This window comes from Aotus nancymaae, unplaced genomic scaffold, assembly GCF_030222135.1.
Source record: "Aotus nancymaae isolate 86718 unplaced genomic scaffold, 86718_ANA_hifiasm-v0.15.2.pri h1tg000020l, whole genome shotgun sequence".
Taxonomy (NCBI): Eukaryota; Metazoa; Chordata; class Mammalia; order Primates; family Aotidae; genus Aotus; species Aotus nancymaae.
Genome location: NW_026988432.1, coordinates 26,783,969 through 26,799,212, shown reverse-complemented (window position 1 = coordinate 26,799,212; position 15,244 = coordinate 26,783,969). Strand labels below are relative to the sequence as shown.

The window sequence follows — 15,244 nt, the reverse complement described above, 5'->3', positions numbered from 1 at the left end:
TTCTTCTACAAATTCATTTGGATTCATCACCGATCAGCCTGTCCCCACTTTCCTTTCTGTGTAAATGGGACCTTCGACACCCAGTCGGTCTTCACAGTGAATCTGTCAGCACGTCCCATTAGTCCCACTTCCAGAATGCACCTCACATCTCTCTGAACCCCCGACCCCATCCCTGACACTGAAGTCTAAGCCACCGTCATCTCCTGGCTGGACACCTCAGGTGGCCTCCTTACTCATCTCCCTGTTCCCATTATGGTAGGGAACTGCAATACATTCTTTGCATTTCAGGAATCAGCCAGAGAGAACTTGTAAACACGCAAATCAGACCATATCATTTCCCTGCTTGGAACATTTCGCTGTTTCCCATTGCACTTGGGATAAAGTCAAAACGTCTTGCCGTTTTAACATACAGGGTCCTGCTCTGCCCACCTCTTCAGCCTAATCCCCAACCCTGCCCTTCTGGCTTCAGCCCCACTAGTCTCTTTCCTGAATACACCAAGTATCTTCTGCCCCAGGGCCTTTGCACTCGCTGTGTTCGCTGCCTGGATTGCTCTTCCTCAAGTGGTTACATGGATGGCCCCTTCTTACCTTTCTCATGCCACATGATTTTTTTTCAGAGACACCTTCTGGCCAAAATAATCTTCTCCCCTGACATATGCAATCACATCACCTGTCCCTATTTATTCCTGCTGATTTTATTTTATCTCTGTTTTCTTATCTTGGTATTTGTCTTCTCTCTGCAGTATAAATTCCACCAGAGCAAGGACGTGCTTACTAGTTTATGGCTGACACGATGCTGGGGACAGAGTAGGATGTAATCCGCATCTGGTGAAAGTATGAATGGATATATGAGTATACGGGCTTTGTGTGGCCCATCGCACAGAGGGAAGCAGAATACAAGAGTACCAGCCAAATTATGATTTCCCAGTTTTATTCCTAGATATTTGTACAATAAGTTATAATTTGCAAATATTTTATTTTAGGTTCCAGAGAGTAAAGGAAATCAACACATGAGCAGTGTAGTGCTGTAGACGGTGGTGCTGTGGAGCTGTTCCGTGATGTCACAGTCTTCCCGTTCACTGACTATTTTTAATAGTATGTAACTTACAAAATAATATGTACTGTAGGGTCCTATTTTTCTTTTAAAAATGTTATTATAAGCAGAAAAGGCTAAAAGGGTGTTACCAAAGTGTTGGCCAGGCTTTCCCTGGATGTTAGGTTACTCTTTCTGTTTTGTTTTTCTTTTCTTTATTATCTGATGTTTATCTGATGAATTTATAATTTTTTAAAAGTGTAACTTTTTAAAAAATAGTACCAGTGGTGAATCCTTTCGTGGTGGTGATGGTGTCACTGGCAAACATACTGTTTTAAGACAGACCTCTTCTAAGATACACAGGTGCTCTTCCTGGAGGGCCCTGCCTGGTATGCCTTCCTGGTGCAGCTGCCTGGGAAGCTTTGGCTGCCTGGGGTCTAGAGAACTTGTTGTGTTCAGAAAGTGACACCTGAGAGCACCCAGCAGCAAGCTTAAAGAGTGTTGAGTCAGCTGTACGCTTTGTCAAAACATAGGGCCCAACCAAGAGAGCCTGTCTTGTCCCTCAGCCTGTGGCACTGAATTCCATTCACTCTCTGGGGTACCTGGAAGATGAGGACTATCTGGAAATGAAACACATCCTGGCTGACTGGCACTTGCCCCAGGACACTGGCACGGAGAAGCTGAGGCCCAGGCAACCTGAAAACTCAGCCAGCTTTGTGCTTTGCTGAGCTTTCTCAGGGCACAGGGGGAGGCGTGGGGGAGAGAACGAGTTGAGGAGGAACCAAAGCTGGTCCTAGAAAATGCAAGGTTGCATCAGGGATGGATGGCCTCCGTCACGCCAGGAGACCGAGCCTCCATGACCAGAATCTTAGGGTGCTGAGAGACAGCAAAGGTGCTGGGCATGAAATATGGCAAGACTTTTCTCCTTCCTCACTTCATCCTTACACTTTGTTTTTCTCCTTTCCTGGGTCCTCAGCATCGTTCTTTGAGAGCCCTTTTCTGGCTTCCTTCCTCCAAAGACCCACATGAGTCATGAACCCCCATTCTGTGAGCAAATGTGTATTGGGCTCTTAGCACCTTCAAGGGCTGTGACACAGATGGCAGAGGAGGCCAAGGAGTAGAAGCTACAGCCCCTTCCTTCACGGAGCTTCCAGGTGAATTAGAGAGGGAAGACTTGCTCTGTGGGCAAAACAAAGTATAAGGTCTGAATAGCAGAGTAGACTTGGGCAGTACATGCCCGTATCAAAACCAGGCTGGATCCAGGATTGGTGAGGGCTGGAGCTTATGCAGTATTGGGAGGCCCTCCCAGAAAGAAGAGAGAGAAAATAGCTAGAGCCCCTCCCAGGTCTCTGGAAGGGGCTCTTGCTAGTGAGGAACTCTTGGCTTAAGCTTTGTTAGTTTCCTGGTGTATTATTCAGGGTTCTCGAGAGAAATAAAATCAATAAAGTATGTGTACGCACACATATATTTATAATGACATTTATTTTAAGGACTCAGCTCATATGATTATGGAGACTGACAAGTCCAAAATCTGCAGGGTGGCAGGCTGGAGACTCAGGACAAGCTGAGGTTACGTTGAAGCCTGAAGGCCATCCACTGGCAGAATTCCTTCTTGCTCAGGGGAGGTCCTTCTTTTGTTCTGTTAAGGCCTTCAACTGACTGGAAGAAGGCCACCCACATTACGAAGGGTCATCTGCTTTACTCAGAGTTCGCTAGTTTAAATGTAAATTTCACCCAAAAACATCCTCACAGAAACATCCAGAATAATGTTTGACCAAATATCTGGGCACCATGGTCAGCCAAGTTGACATAAAATTAAACTTCTCACCTGGCAAATCCACCTTTGAATGTGAGGTCTGCAGAGGGAAGAAGTGCTGTGGACCAGATGGTCAGAGGAGGCTTCCTGGGAGAGGTGGACTTGAACTAGCCTTGTGGGATGGCTTGACCTTCATGGCTTCTGCTGTCCTTGCATACTGAGCCTCAGCATGGACCAAGGAGTCTGTCCCCTGGCCTTGTTGGAGGTGGAAAGGATTCTGGGATGGCTGGAGGGGGTGGTAAACTTTGGCCCAAGGGGTCATCAAGGTGTCACCTGTGGCCCACTTGTTCCCACACTGTCCACCTCTGGGAACCTGCGTTTTCTTTTTCTCGTCCCTCTCCCCTCCCATTCTTCATCACCCTTTCTTACCATCTTTGCCCTCCTCCCTGAGGTTAAACCTGGAATGAGACCAGGCCCTTCAGTCTCCCAGGAAGTTACAAGGGGTCTCCAGCAGATGTACTTTGTCCAAATCCTCAGAATGAACACAGCTCGGTCCCATGCCCAGATCCTCGAGAAGTTCGGGGGGCTCTTGTGTGTTCCCCAACCCTGTGCCAGAGTGACTCTTTGCAAATGTTAATTGGCACATGGTATCATTTATTACACAAGTGTACTCTGTCAAGGGAGCCCCTCTGCTTGCAGCGCAGGAAAAGCAGCCTCCTGGCTATCTCTGGTTAATCTGCAAGACAAATGGGTGTTGTCATTAGGCCTTGTTGCTGTGAAGGGAAGGGAGAGTGTCACCATTCCAGCCTGGCATTTTTGTCCCTCTTACCACCCCACCCTCCACCCACTCATCTTGGCCACGTGGCCTCCATTTCAGCTCCTGCTGTTTTTCCTCAGCCGGCTCCTGCCCGGACATCCTGTGGACTACATGGTCAGAGGAGGCTTCCTGGGAGAGGCGGACTTAGACCAGCCTTGGGGGATGGCTTGGGCTTCATGGCATCTGCTGTCCTTGCACATTGGGCTTCAGGGTGGACCAGGGAGTCTGTCCCATGGCCTCATTGGAGGTGGGAAAGATTCTGAATGAAGGAGTTCCCTTGGGGGGAGGTTCTGAAAGCAAGAAACTGACAGCAATCATCTGAAGAGGGTGCAATGGATAGCAATGGTTCCATGAGGCCACAGACACTCCCATCTGGAACCTTCCTTCCTGATGACCACCACCAGCTTCAGGGGTTGCCTGAGCTCCAGAGGAAGGAGAGGCTGCAGCTGTGTTTCCCACTGCAGGCCAAACCCAGCCTTGAGATCCTTCTGACTTGAAACAGAGCTGGACACCCTGCCACTATGTTGTCTTCAAACCAAAGTCGTCACTTATAAGGGCCTCTTGCCTGCATTTAGCTCTTACAGCACTGAACACACTTCCTCACAGTAACCTGGCAAGGAGGGCAGAGCCTATGTTACGATCCCATTTGAGAGAGCGGAGGCGAGGCCCAGAAATTGAGACAAATCCCTTGCCTGGTACTGCCCGCCTGGGGTATGACACAGAAAGCAGGGTCTCCCATGCCTGTGAGTTCGGATGGTGTTGATTAGGCCATATCTGAGGCCTGGCTGCATAGGGGCCTCTCCGAATTTTCTCATGGGGTTTGTGAGGCAAGTCTGGCGACAGCAGCATTCTCCCTAATGTCTTAGATTCTCATGTGAGTCCACAGGGCTCAGTCAAGCGTTAGACAGACTGGGAGAGGTGACTCAAGGTGTTCTTGCAAAGCAGAGGAAACAGATTTTGTCATCAGGGAATAAGCTCCCATCATGCCACCCCACCCATCAGTCCCTGTGTAGACTCTTGACCCTAGCTCCGAGGTAGGGTTCCCGGGCAGTGGGGGCTGGGGAGGCGGGAGGCCCCTTCCCATTGTAGCCCCCCCTAGATGCTGAGTTGCAGCTAGTTCAGCTAATTGGCAAGAAAAGGAGAAGCAAAAATAGTGAAAATCTGCGAATTAATAAAACAGCCTTGAAGCAACCGCCAAAATGTGTACAAATCATGAAGTAATTAGAAGTGTGAAGAATTCTATAGGGTTGGCTGTTTCCAAATCCAACATCTGATCGCTTTAGGAGGCCAAGGGCTGGCAGGCCACAGGGAGTAGAAATTCTTTCCATTGCCATCTGATCTCGCCTCCCTGGGGCCTGGGTTCCCTTGAAATCCTTACGGGGTTCTGGCAGTTTCCATGGGACTTGCTAAAATCAAATGTTGGCCTTTTGGGGGCCCGTTAAGCACACACAGCACCTTATCCAAGTAGCATCTAATATTTTAGAATAATGCTGTTAAGATTTCGCAAAGTGTTTTTTGGATCCATGTTCTTATTTAATCACTCACTATCACCAAATATTTTTATATCAGTGTTTTTCGGAGGAGGGAAGCAAGGCCCAGAGAGTGAAGTGACATCAACTCGATTTTAAGAGCCAGTGAGGAGCAGAACTAGGGCTAGAGCCAGGATCCCCTGATAACCTCTCCGACCTGTCCGCTCCCACCCACATTCCTCCTGTGCGCTCTGCTGCCATCTCTCAGCAGTGCCAGGCATTTGCGTATCACAATTCTCTCAGCTACTGTTCTCTCTGGCCATGGTATATTACATTTAGGTAAGTTGTTCAACCCATTTGTTTGATTGATAAACTAAGACCCAGGCACATTTAGTGATTTGTCAATTTTCCATTTCATTTTATATCCAGATTAGACTGGGGAGAAAAGTATTTATTTTCTTTGTCCTTCTGGAAGCACATTATAGAAAGAGATTTCAGGGCTGAAGCATACCTAATGCGGAAGGGTCGAAGCGATATGTGATTAGAGTTTCATTGCTTGGCTTTGTGCTTTCTGCTTTGTGGGGCCTTTCTCAAGAGGAAGTGCTCGCATTCACTAAGATGAGGGAGGGCACTGCTCAGGGCTGGAATTGCAGTGTATTCAGGCTTAGAAATTCTGAGAGCAGAAACCGGAGGAGAACCCTGAGAGAATCACATAACAAGCTTGACGTGTGTTGTTAATTCCCCAAGCGGTAGCAAAAAGCTCCCAGGAGGCCGGCGTTTACATGGTTTGCAACCAGACTGAGCAAACAACAGTGTGATTAAGTTACACGTATTAGTTGGTTCCATAACCAGAATAGAAATGTATGTTTTAATTTAGGATGGAAAGTTTTCAGCAAAGCACTTGCTACTTGCACAGACTTGTCTCTGGTCCTCAAGTTTGGCGGACAGTGAAACACTCTGTGGGAGAGGAAATTGGGGAGTTGGAGGCAGGTCCAGGAACATAATTCTCAGGGCACACGTGCAAGATGAAAATGCAGGCTCCTTGTTCAAAAATGATTAAGAAATTCAAGACAGCGACAGCAGAGCATCAGCTAAACGCATGGTCCTTTGGAGCATCGTGGGCATTGTGTGACTCCATGGGCTATCCATCTTTGAGGCTGGACCACCTTGGAAGCCAGTAGAAGGGCAGGGTGGAGGGAGTTGAGCCTGGGGCTCAGAGGGTCTGTGTTAACCAGATGTCACTCAGCTGGAAGATCAGAGATGGAAATCATTTAACTTACATTTAAGAAATCACCTAGAGGCCCAGGCTCTGCTCCAAGGCATTAGGGATCCAGCAGTGAGCAAGCAAGGGCTGTTGTGAGTAGGGAAAGCTGACGGTCTTGTCTGGACCTGGGCTTCATAATAATGATGCCCATCACTGTTGTAGGACCAAGCATGTTATTAAGCATGTGCCTGTATCTGGGCATGTTAAGGGCTTTAATGAACATTAGCTTTAGACAGGCGAGCAGCAGGTGAATGTGTGATGAAGAACCCGAAGGAAGCTTGTGTGCTGGGAGACGGGGGAGGGAACTGCCTAACCCTTAGGGACCCTAACCCTTAGGGACACTGTCTTTTGGATAGACACTGAGACTTGGGGTTTTCATGCCCCAAAGTTGTTTCCCCTTCTTTTTTGTTTGTTCATTTTTTAGACAGAATCTCTCTCTGTCGCCCAGGCTGGAGTGCACGGCACAAGCTCTGCTCGCTGCAACCTCTACCTCCTGGGTTCAAGCAATTCTCCTGCCTCAGCTTCCTAAGTAGCTGGGATTACAGATGCACACCACCATGCCTGGCTAATTCTTTTATTTTTAAGAGAGACCAGGTTTTACCATGTTGACCAGGCTGGTCTTGAACTCCTGACATCAAATGATCTGCCCTCCTTTGCCTTCCAAAGTGCTGGGATTACATGCATAAGCCATTGCACCTGGCCTGTTTCCTTCTCTCTAGACCAACCTTCCATAGCCATTCTGGCCATCCAGGGGTACTCAGGATATAGATTCTGACCTGACCCAGCTCCTCTGTCCACAGTGTCATCCTCTTCTCACACATCCTTCAAGGTTCTAACTAAAATTCTGCACTCCTCTGCCTGCACCTGCCAGGTGCTTAGTGGTCTGCTGGGTAAACCAATATTAGGGTTAGCTCCTCATCCTAATATTCACAGCCCTCCCCAGTCTGACCATGCCTGCCTTTCTGGCTGTCCTGCTGCCATCCCTCCAGTACACAGAACCAACCTCTCTCCCTGAATCAGCCTCCACATTTGTTTTTCCCCAGCTGGGAGCCTCACCTGTCTTTGCAACTTCAGTTCAGTTCCACAGACAGTTAACTGAATGCCTCTGTTTCAGCCTTTCTGGACCAAAGTACAGTAGATCTTCATTACCCATAGATTCCTCATTTGCCAATTTTGCTACTCGCTAATGTTTATTTGTAACCCCAAACCAGCACGTATAGTCCTTCCACCATGATTCACTGATGTGCAGAGAGTGGTGGAAAATCCGACTTGCCCGACATGCACATTCCCAGCTGAGGTCAGCCAGGGTGACACTCTGCCTTCTGGTTTCAGCTCTCATGCTGCAAACAAGTGTCCTCGCAGTCTATTTAATGCCACTTTTTTTTTTTTTTTTTTTTTTTTTTTTTGCATTTTTGTGCTTTTTGTTGGTGGTGCTATTACAGTTCTGAAATGGCTCCCTAAGCATAGCTCTGAGGTGCTGTCTAGTTCCTAAGCCCAGGGAGGCTGTGATGTGTGTCACAGAGAAAACGTGTGTGTTAGATAAGCTTGGATCAGACATGTGATTGGCCATGAGTTCAGTATTAATGAATCAACAATATTCTGGTACATCCAGAAAAAGGAAGAGGAAATTCACTAACAATGTCCATGAGACCACTCCATTGTTGCCACCAGAGGCTGGCAAGAATCTGACCCTATTGGAATGTTACTACCATGAATAAAGAGGGTCAACTTAGCATCTCCTAAGTGTCAGGCATCATTCAAACCATTCCTGAACTTTGTGGCTTTGTGGCTTTCTGCTCAGTTCAGGCCCATGTGCTTCCTCTGTCTTGCAAACTCATTTTGTACCAGCATCTTCCCATTGTATTTATACTCAGACTCTGACTTCTGATGCCCTTGAATTGTTATTTTAACTCTCCTGGTGTGGCCCCAGATGGACGGTCAGTCCTCTTAGAGCAAAAGCCTGCTGGCCTCACAGGGTGTCCTTCCTGGAGAGATGTGCTGAAGCCAAACGTGGAAAGTTGTCTGATTAAATGTGTTTTCAGACAGATACTAAACACAGTAGGAAATAATACAACAGAATCTTTATCAGCAAGAAGACTTCAGAGTACCTCCCTCCTTAGGGTGATCGTGAGAATCAGAGATGTTTATAAAAACACAAAGTGAACTTGGAAAGTGCCATGTAAGTGTTAGGTGTCCGTTGCTGTTGGCACGTGTGGGTGGCCTTGAGAAAGGCATAATGGGGGAGCTGCAGGCTTGGTCTCCTGGGTGTGGGCCCTATTGTGGTTAGAGGCTTCCAGTGGGGCCCCAGAATGTCAAACCTACCAAGCATTTCATGCTGTTGAGGGGAGAAGGTGGCATTTCAGGGACCTTGGGTTAGGTCCCCTAGGGTGGTGGCCTCCTCCTTGCTGGCAGAAGCCACATGTTTCTCTCCAACCTTCACATGACTGGGAGTTGCTGTGGGCATTCTGTGGATTATAAACTCTGTGTTTCTTCTTTTCAGTTAGGGGAAGCCAATTTTCTTCTTGTTGCTGTTTCATTTCCAAATAATTTGATTCGCAAAGCTCTTTGGTGTTTTGTCAGAATCTGTCATTCCAGTGCCCAACTCAAATGTCACGTCTATCGAGACACTCTTCCAGTCTTTCCCTTCCAAATGAGTCATCCAGCATCCCCTCTGCCTGTAGTATTTCCCTCCACCTTACGTTCTTTCATGTTCTTTCATGTTCTGTCTCTCATTATGGAATTTTGTGAGTTATACTATACACCTCTGGAATTTAATCATTCCTTAAGGACAGAGACTGAGTCTGGTTTTTTTTGTTTTGTTTTTTTTGAGACAGAGTCTTACTCTGTTGCCCAGGCTGGAGTGCAGTGGTGTGATCTCAGCTCACTGCAACCTCAGTCTTCCAGGTTCAAGAAATTCTCCTGCGTCAGCCCCCTGAGTAGCTGATATTACAGGCATGCGCCACCAAGCCCAGTTAATTTTTGTATGTTTAGTAGAGACAGGGTTTCACTGTGTTGGCCAGGCTGATCTCAAACTCCTGACCTCAGGTGATCCACCCACCTCAGCCTCCCAAAGTGCTGGGATTACAGGTGTGAGCCACCACGCCTGGCCTGATGTTTTTATATACACCGCTGTGCCTAGCACAATGCTATTTTATTATTGTTACTGTCTCTTGGACTGGTGGAGTAATTTACTGTCTGGATTCCCAGAGCAATAAGGAAATGGGTGTGCCCAGGTCACACTACTCCAGTCGTGATGTCTCTGTGTGGCAGGGAAGAATCAGTGCAGCTCTTGAGAACGGCTGGTCTGTGGCATGAGAGATGAAAAGGACACCAGGTCTCCCTGTAGAGTCTAGAGACTTTGTGAGGGCACTGGGAAATCCCTTTTGCTAGAAATCTTTAGGCAAGAGTGACATGTGTCTGTCTGGAATGGTTGCCTGGAAACAAGTCTGCCTGGGTGAGCCGCTGTGGCCATCCACCCTTGTGGACCCATCCCACCCTCACTGGACCCAGTCAGAACATCTGGGCTCTGGCCTGTCGTGGCAGAAGGGTTTGAGGAGGTCCCACGTCCTGTAGCAGTGAGCATTCACCCCAGTTGATGTATACGTCATAACAAGTCCTGGCTCAGAGACTGTTCTAGTGCATTAATCCCTAGCATATTTGACAACACCGTGGACTCTCAGGGCTTGATTCTTCTCAGAAGACCTCTCTTTGCTCAGTGGCTTCCCATCCCAGCCACTTGGGCTTGCTGCTGCCAGATTAATCTCCCTAAAACACTTTGATCTAAGGCTCAGAAGCCTTAAGTGGCTTTGCATTGCCTAAGGGATAAAACCTAAACCCCTGAAATCTTACTATAAAGTCCTGGAGGGCGGGGACTCCATCTGATACTCCTCTGTAGTCTCCTCCTGAGGGTTGATAGGGTCAGTGATGAGCTGCCATGTGTTGGTTTGATTTTATCTGTGGTCACTTCTGGAGAATTGTGAGACTATGGGATTTTCGGTCCGCTGACAAATTCTGCATCTAAGGTAGGAAGCATCGTCTGCTTCCATTGTGGTGTGTTGCTTTTGCTTATAAGTAGATGGGGGCCTTAGGAAGAATTCCAGGAACATTGTGCAATAGGTTTGGATTTGGGGAGCAGGGAGGGGGTGCAAGAGAACAGTAGTTTTGTAGGAGGTGGAAATTCAGAATTTGTTTTTTTCCAGCTCCCTGTGGTTCCCAGAAAGAGAAACCTTTTTATAACTCCCAGGTGCACTATTTCTCTCTTTTCCAAATATGCTCAATGAAAACCAGTGCCTCCCTTCCCATCGGGACTGGCGCAGAGCTGAGCGGGGGCGTTCTGAGCAATTCTTGGCTCTGCTCCTGAAAGGGGCAGGATGTCAGCACCTGGTGCGTTAATTCAGGTGTTATTTGCCTGGCATGTGCAACGTTTTTTCGGCATGGCTGTCAGGTTGTTTTTTTTTTTTTTTCTTTTCAGGAAAATTGAGGAAAGTCTGCTCTCAGACTGGGTTCAAGAACAAGGTGAGGTCAGTTCCAGGAGTGAAAACTCTGAGTGTTCCCCTGTCGGGACTGGGAAACAGCAGCCGAACAGGAGTAGACTCCTGCTTTTCTGAAATCCCTTTGGCATATTTATTTTGTTCCTTGATCATTGGTGTGGATCACATCCTGCCTTCTGTCATATTTGACTTATATCTTTTATTAGAGCATTACCTCTTTTAGAGTAGGGATCATCTGTCATCCATTTTTAAATTTCCCCATAGGCGTAAGAGGTGTTTCTGTAGATCATGGAAGAAATTCTATGATTTCAAACAGCCAAGCTCAGTTTTTAATTAGGGAGTCAGGGAACAACTAGGAACCAGGAGTTACCAAGGATGAAAATATATTGGTTTCATATCCAAATAATATTATTCCCATTATACCAATGTGCTTCAGTATTTCTGTTCTAAATTCTTAAGGCCTACAATCATGGATCGTTTTGCTATCTCCTCTTTCTGTGTAATTAGACTCAAGCCAGACCAGGTCTTGCACACTCCACAGCAGGGGCATGCAATCCTGACTGCACGTTAGAGTCAGCAGGGAGCTCTCAGACATCCCTGTGCCCAGTTGGCTCTCCAGACCAATCAACTGAGACTCTCCAGGGGTGGGATCCTGGCATCCATATTTGTCAAACTCCCCAGGTGATTTCAGAGTGTGGCCAAGGCTAAGCATGAGCTGTTTGAGGGCAGGGTATCTGTCTTACTAATCACTGTATCTCCAGGGCTTCTTATGGTGCTTGGCACAGAGTGGGTTTTCAGTTAATGTCAGTGCCTCCTGTCAGTATCTCCTCGTGGATGTCAAATGACTTCAACCAACAGGATTCTGAAACCAAACCCAGAGACTGTCTCTCTTCTAAGCTTCCCTTCTCAGCATTTGCATCCCCATATATCTAGTAGTGTGAACTAGAAATTTAGAATTTAGCTTTGATGCCCCCCACATCCCCCAACATTCTGGCCCTTCACTGTGCTTGGTGATTTGACATACTGAATCTCTCTCGTATCTATACATTCATTTCTATACCCACCAGTGCCATCCAAATACTATCCAAGTATCCAAATTCAAGATACTACCATCAATCCCCTCAACTACCTTAAAAGCTCCCAGGCTGGGCTATCTTTGTAGCCCACTCCAACCAATCCATTCTCCACACTGTAGTCAGAATCATCCCTAAAAAAATGCAAATATGATCTTGTGATCTACTGATTAAAACCTCAGTGACTTTCTGTTGCTGTTAGGAGAGCAAACTCCTTAATGTGATCTGCAGGACTCCATGGTCTGGTTCACTAGGCCCTGGTAGTCTGATCCACATGCCCCCATGCCTGGTCCGTAAGACCCTCATGGTTTATTCCACAAGGCCCTGCAGTCTGGTCTACAGACCCCCATGATCTGGTCCACAGGTGCAGATGGTCTAGTTCATAAGGTCCCTATGGCTTGGTCCTCCAGGTCCCATGGTTTGGTCCACAAGATTCTATGGTCCAGTTCACAAGGGCTCCGGGATCTGACCCCCAAAGCCCCATGGCCTGATTCACTGTAGTCCATGGCGTGGTCCACTCGGCCTCAATGGCCTGGTGCACATGGTCACATAATCTAATCTGCTCTCTCAGACTCAATTCACTCCACTCTCTGCCTTATTCTTTGCACTCCAGCCACTCTAGCTCTTATACTTCTTTGCATTCCATGCTACTTTCAGCCTTGGGGCCTTTGCATACCCATTTCCTTCTGTCTGAAGCACTGTCTCCCTCTCCCTCCTTGCCTAGTTAATTTCTGCTAATCCTTCAGTTCTCAGCTTAAGAACCCCTAAGTCAGTGACACCTTCTCGGGTCCTGGCCCCAAATCCCTTCATTACGTGCTCTCACGGTATCAGGCTCACTTCCCTGTACATTCTTACCTCCATTTGCAGCTCAACTTCCGTTTCTGTGATTATTTGGTCAATATCTCTCTGTCCCATCTAACTGAAGCCCCAAGAGGGCAGGGGCTATGTCTGACTGTTCATTTTATCTCCAGTTCTGAGCAAAGGGCAGGGCAGCTAGGAAGTGCTTGGTAAGTGTTTGTGGACTGAATGCCTGAATGTTTTGCAAAACAGTTCCAAACCTCTTTGGTCTTGCTGCTCTGTAACCAAGTGACTCCTCCTGACCCCTATTCTCTTAGGCAGGGGCTGCCTCTCCTGCTTGAGACCCGTGGAGTGGCTCCTCACAGCCCCATTACATAAAACACTCCACATGACATGACATGTCTGCTTTGCCCTGTTTTCAGCAACCTCCTAAAGATCTATTAATATCCATATCCATCATTTGCTCTTCTGTGGGAAACTTTCAGTGTTTCTTAATCTCCCCAGAACTTTCCTAAAGCTGAATTTTTAGGGTCTTGATGTATCCTTGATTCCTCCTGGCCCCCAAGGATCTTCAGGAGTTGCTCTTATTCATTTTGGAGCCCACATCATAGTGTCTTATGTCACTCGGATGCTTTTATGTATAAGTGTTTGTGGCCTCACGGTAATCTCGGGGGTGGCTGGGTAGAGTATGTGAGATCATATCTGCTCACAATGAGAACATAAGGCCCAGAATCAGTCTCCCAACTCCCGTCACAGCCTCCTGCTTGCTTCTGTTCCCTGATCTTGAAACCACTTAGAAACAAAACCCTGCATCCAAACATCAGTTTCTCTGAGTCCTCCCAGAGCACTGGTGAGAACATTGGACGGGAGCTCAATTACCTGGTTTCATGCCCTTCTAAGACATCTCCCATCTCTGGGCCTAATTTTACTGACTTTGCCAAATGAGAAGTTTCGACTAGTATTGTTGAGGATTCCTCAGTAATAACAGTGATAATAAACATGGTAATAATGGTTATAATATTAGCTAACATTTATTCGGTGCATAGCATGGGTCAAACAGTAAGTAATTTACATATATTAGTTCATTTTTGAATTCTTTAATCCCCTCTACAAGCAAACAAAGTAGAGATCTTTGTGGCCCCATTTGACACATGTTGAAAGTCAGGTACAGTGAGGTTCAGCAACCTGCCCAAAGCCACTGAGCCAGGAAATGGCAGAGCCAGGATTTGAACCTAAGAACCCTGACTCAGAACCCCTCACTCTTAACCAGCTAGAGCAAAGATCAGGGGACGGGCTTAGAGTCAGACAGATGTGGTTTGAGGCCTGACTCTGCCGCTTGTCTGTGGCGTGGCCCCAGCCAGGCTACTTCTACACATCTGTTTCCCCGCGTGTAAAATAGGAATAATGCCTGCAGCAGGCGTGTGTTTGTGTGCTGGGGCTGCTGTGACAGCATACCACAGTCTGGGTGGGTTAACCAACAGACACGGATTTTCTCACAGTTCTGGAGGCTGGAAGTCCAAGATCAAAGTGTTGGTGGATTGGTTCCCTGGAAGCCTCTCTCCCTGGCTTACACACACCCACCTTCTCACTGGAGGCCTCTCTCCCTGGCTTACACACGCCCACCTTCTCACTGGAGGACTCTCTCCCTGGAGTCCACACGCCCAACTTCTCACTGCATCCTCACGTGGTTGCCTCTCAGTCTGTGTGTGGCCTACATCCTAACCTCCTCTTCTTATAAGTTCATTTGTCATATTAGATCAGGGCCTATCCCGATGATGTCATTTTATCTTAAGAACCTCTTCAAAGAGCCGATCTCCAAATACAATCACATTCTGAGTTACTGGGGGTTAGGGCTTCAGCATATGAATTTGGAGGATACAAGTCAGTCTGTAATAAGTGGGTTTGTGCAACTTCGGGGCATTGTGCATGTAAAATGGCTGACTTGGTTAATCCTGGATCCTTCCCCTCTCTCCACTGGTTCTAACTTCATATCTATTGCTCTATTCCTGGCTAATGATGAGATGGGATGCTAGGTTGGCAACATGTGAGTGAGCATTGGGTGGAACCTGTCTATTTCGCAGCTATTTCTAGAGTGGAAAAAATCTCTGCCTCATTTCAGATTGCTTACGGCATGGTTTACAGTCCTAGAATTAACATTGGAGTCCTTGAAGTCTTAGAAAAATATTATGATAAATCACAATCCTTCAAACAAGCATGACATATTTTATCCAAGGACGTGAGCTTGCCTTTCAAAAGTGAATTTATCCTTCTGCCTGAGTAAGGCAACACCTCCTTCCCCTTGCAGCTGAATAGCTGAGGCATCAGCACTTTTAATACAAACAACAACAGGCATCCTGGAGTTGCCAAGAGCCGCTGCACCCTGAAAGTTCCTGTGTTTACTGCTGGGTGTCACTTTCCCTTCTGGGAGACCACCTATCCAATGTCACAGCAGGTTAGAGGCGAACAACCCAAGAGGAGCCAGGGGAGCTGAAACCTAAGTCAGCACTGTTGCATTGATGCAGTTGTTCTAGCATGGTGAAATGA

At 47.2% G+C, this 15,244-nt stretch overlaps 1 protein-coding gene across 2 annotated transcripts in view; it reads left to right on the top strand.

The window, feature by feature from the left end:
• Positions 1-15,244, top strand: part of MAPK4 (mitogen-activated protein kinase 4) — a 176,271-nt gene that overhangs the window by 60,892 nt on the left and 100,135 nt on the right. The gene's annotated exons all lie outside the window — the stretch shown is intronic.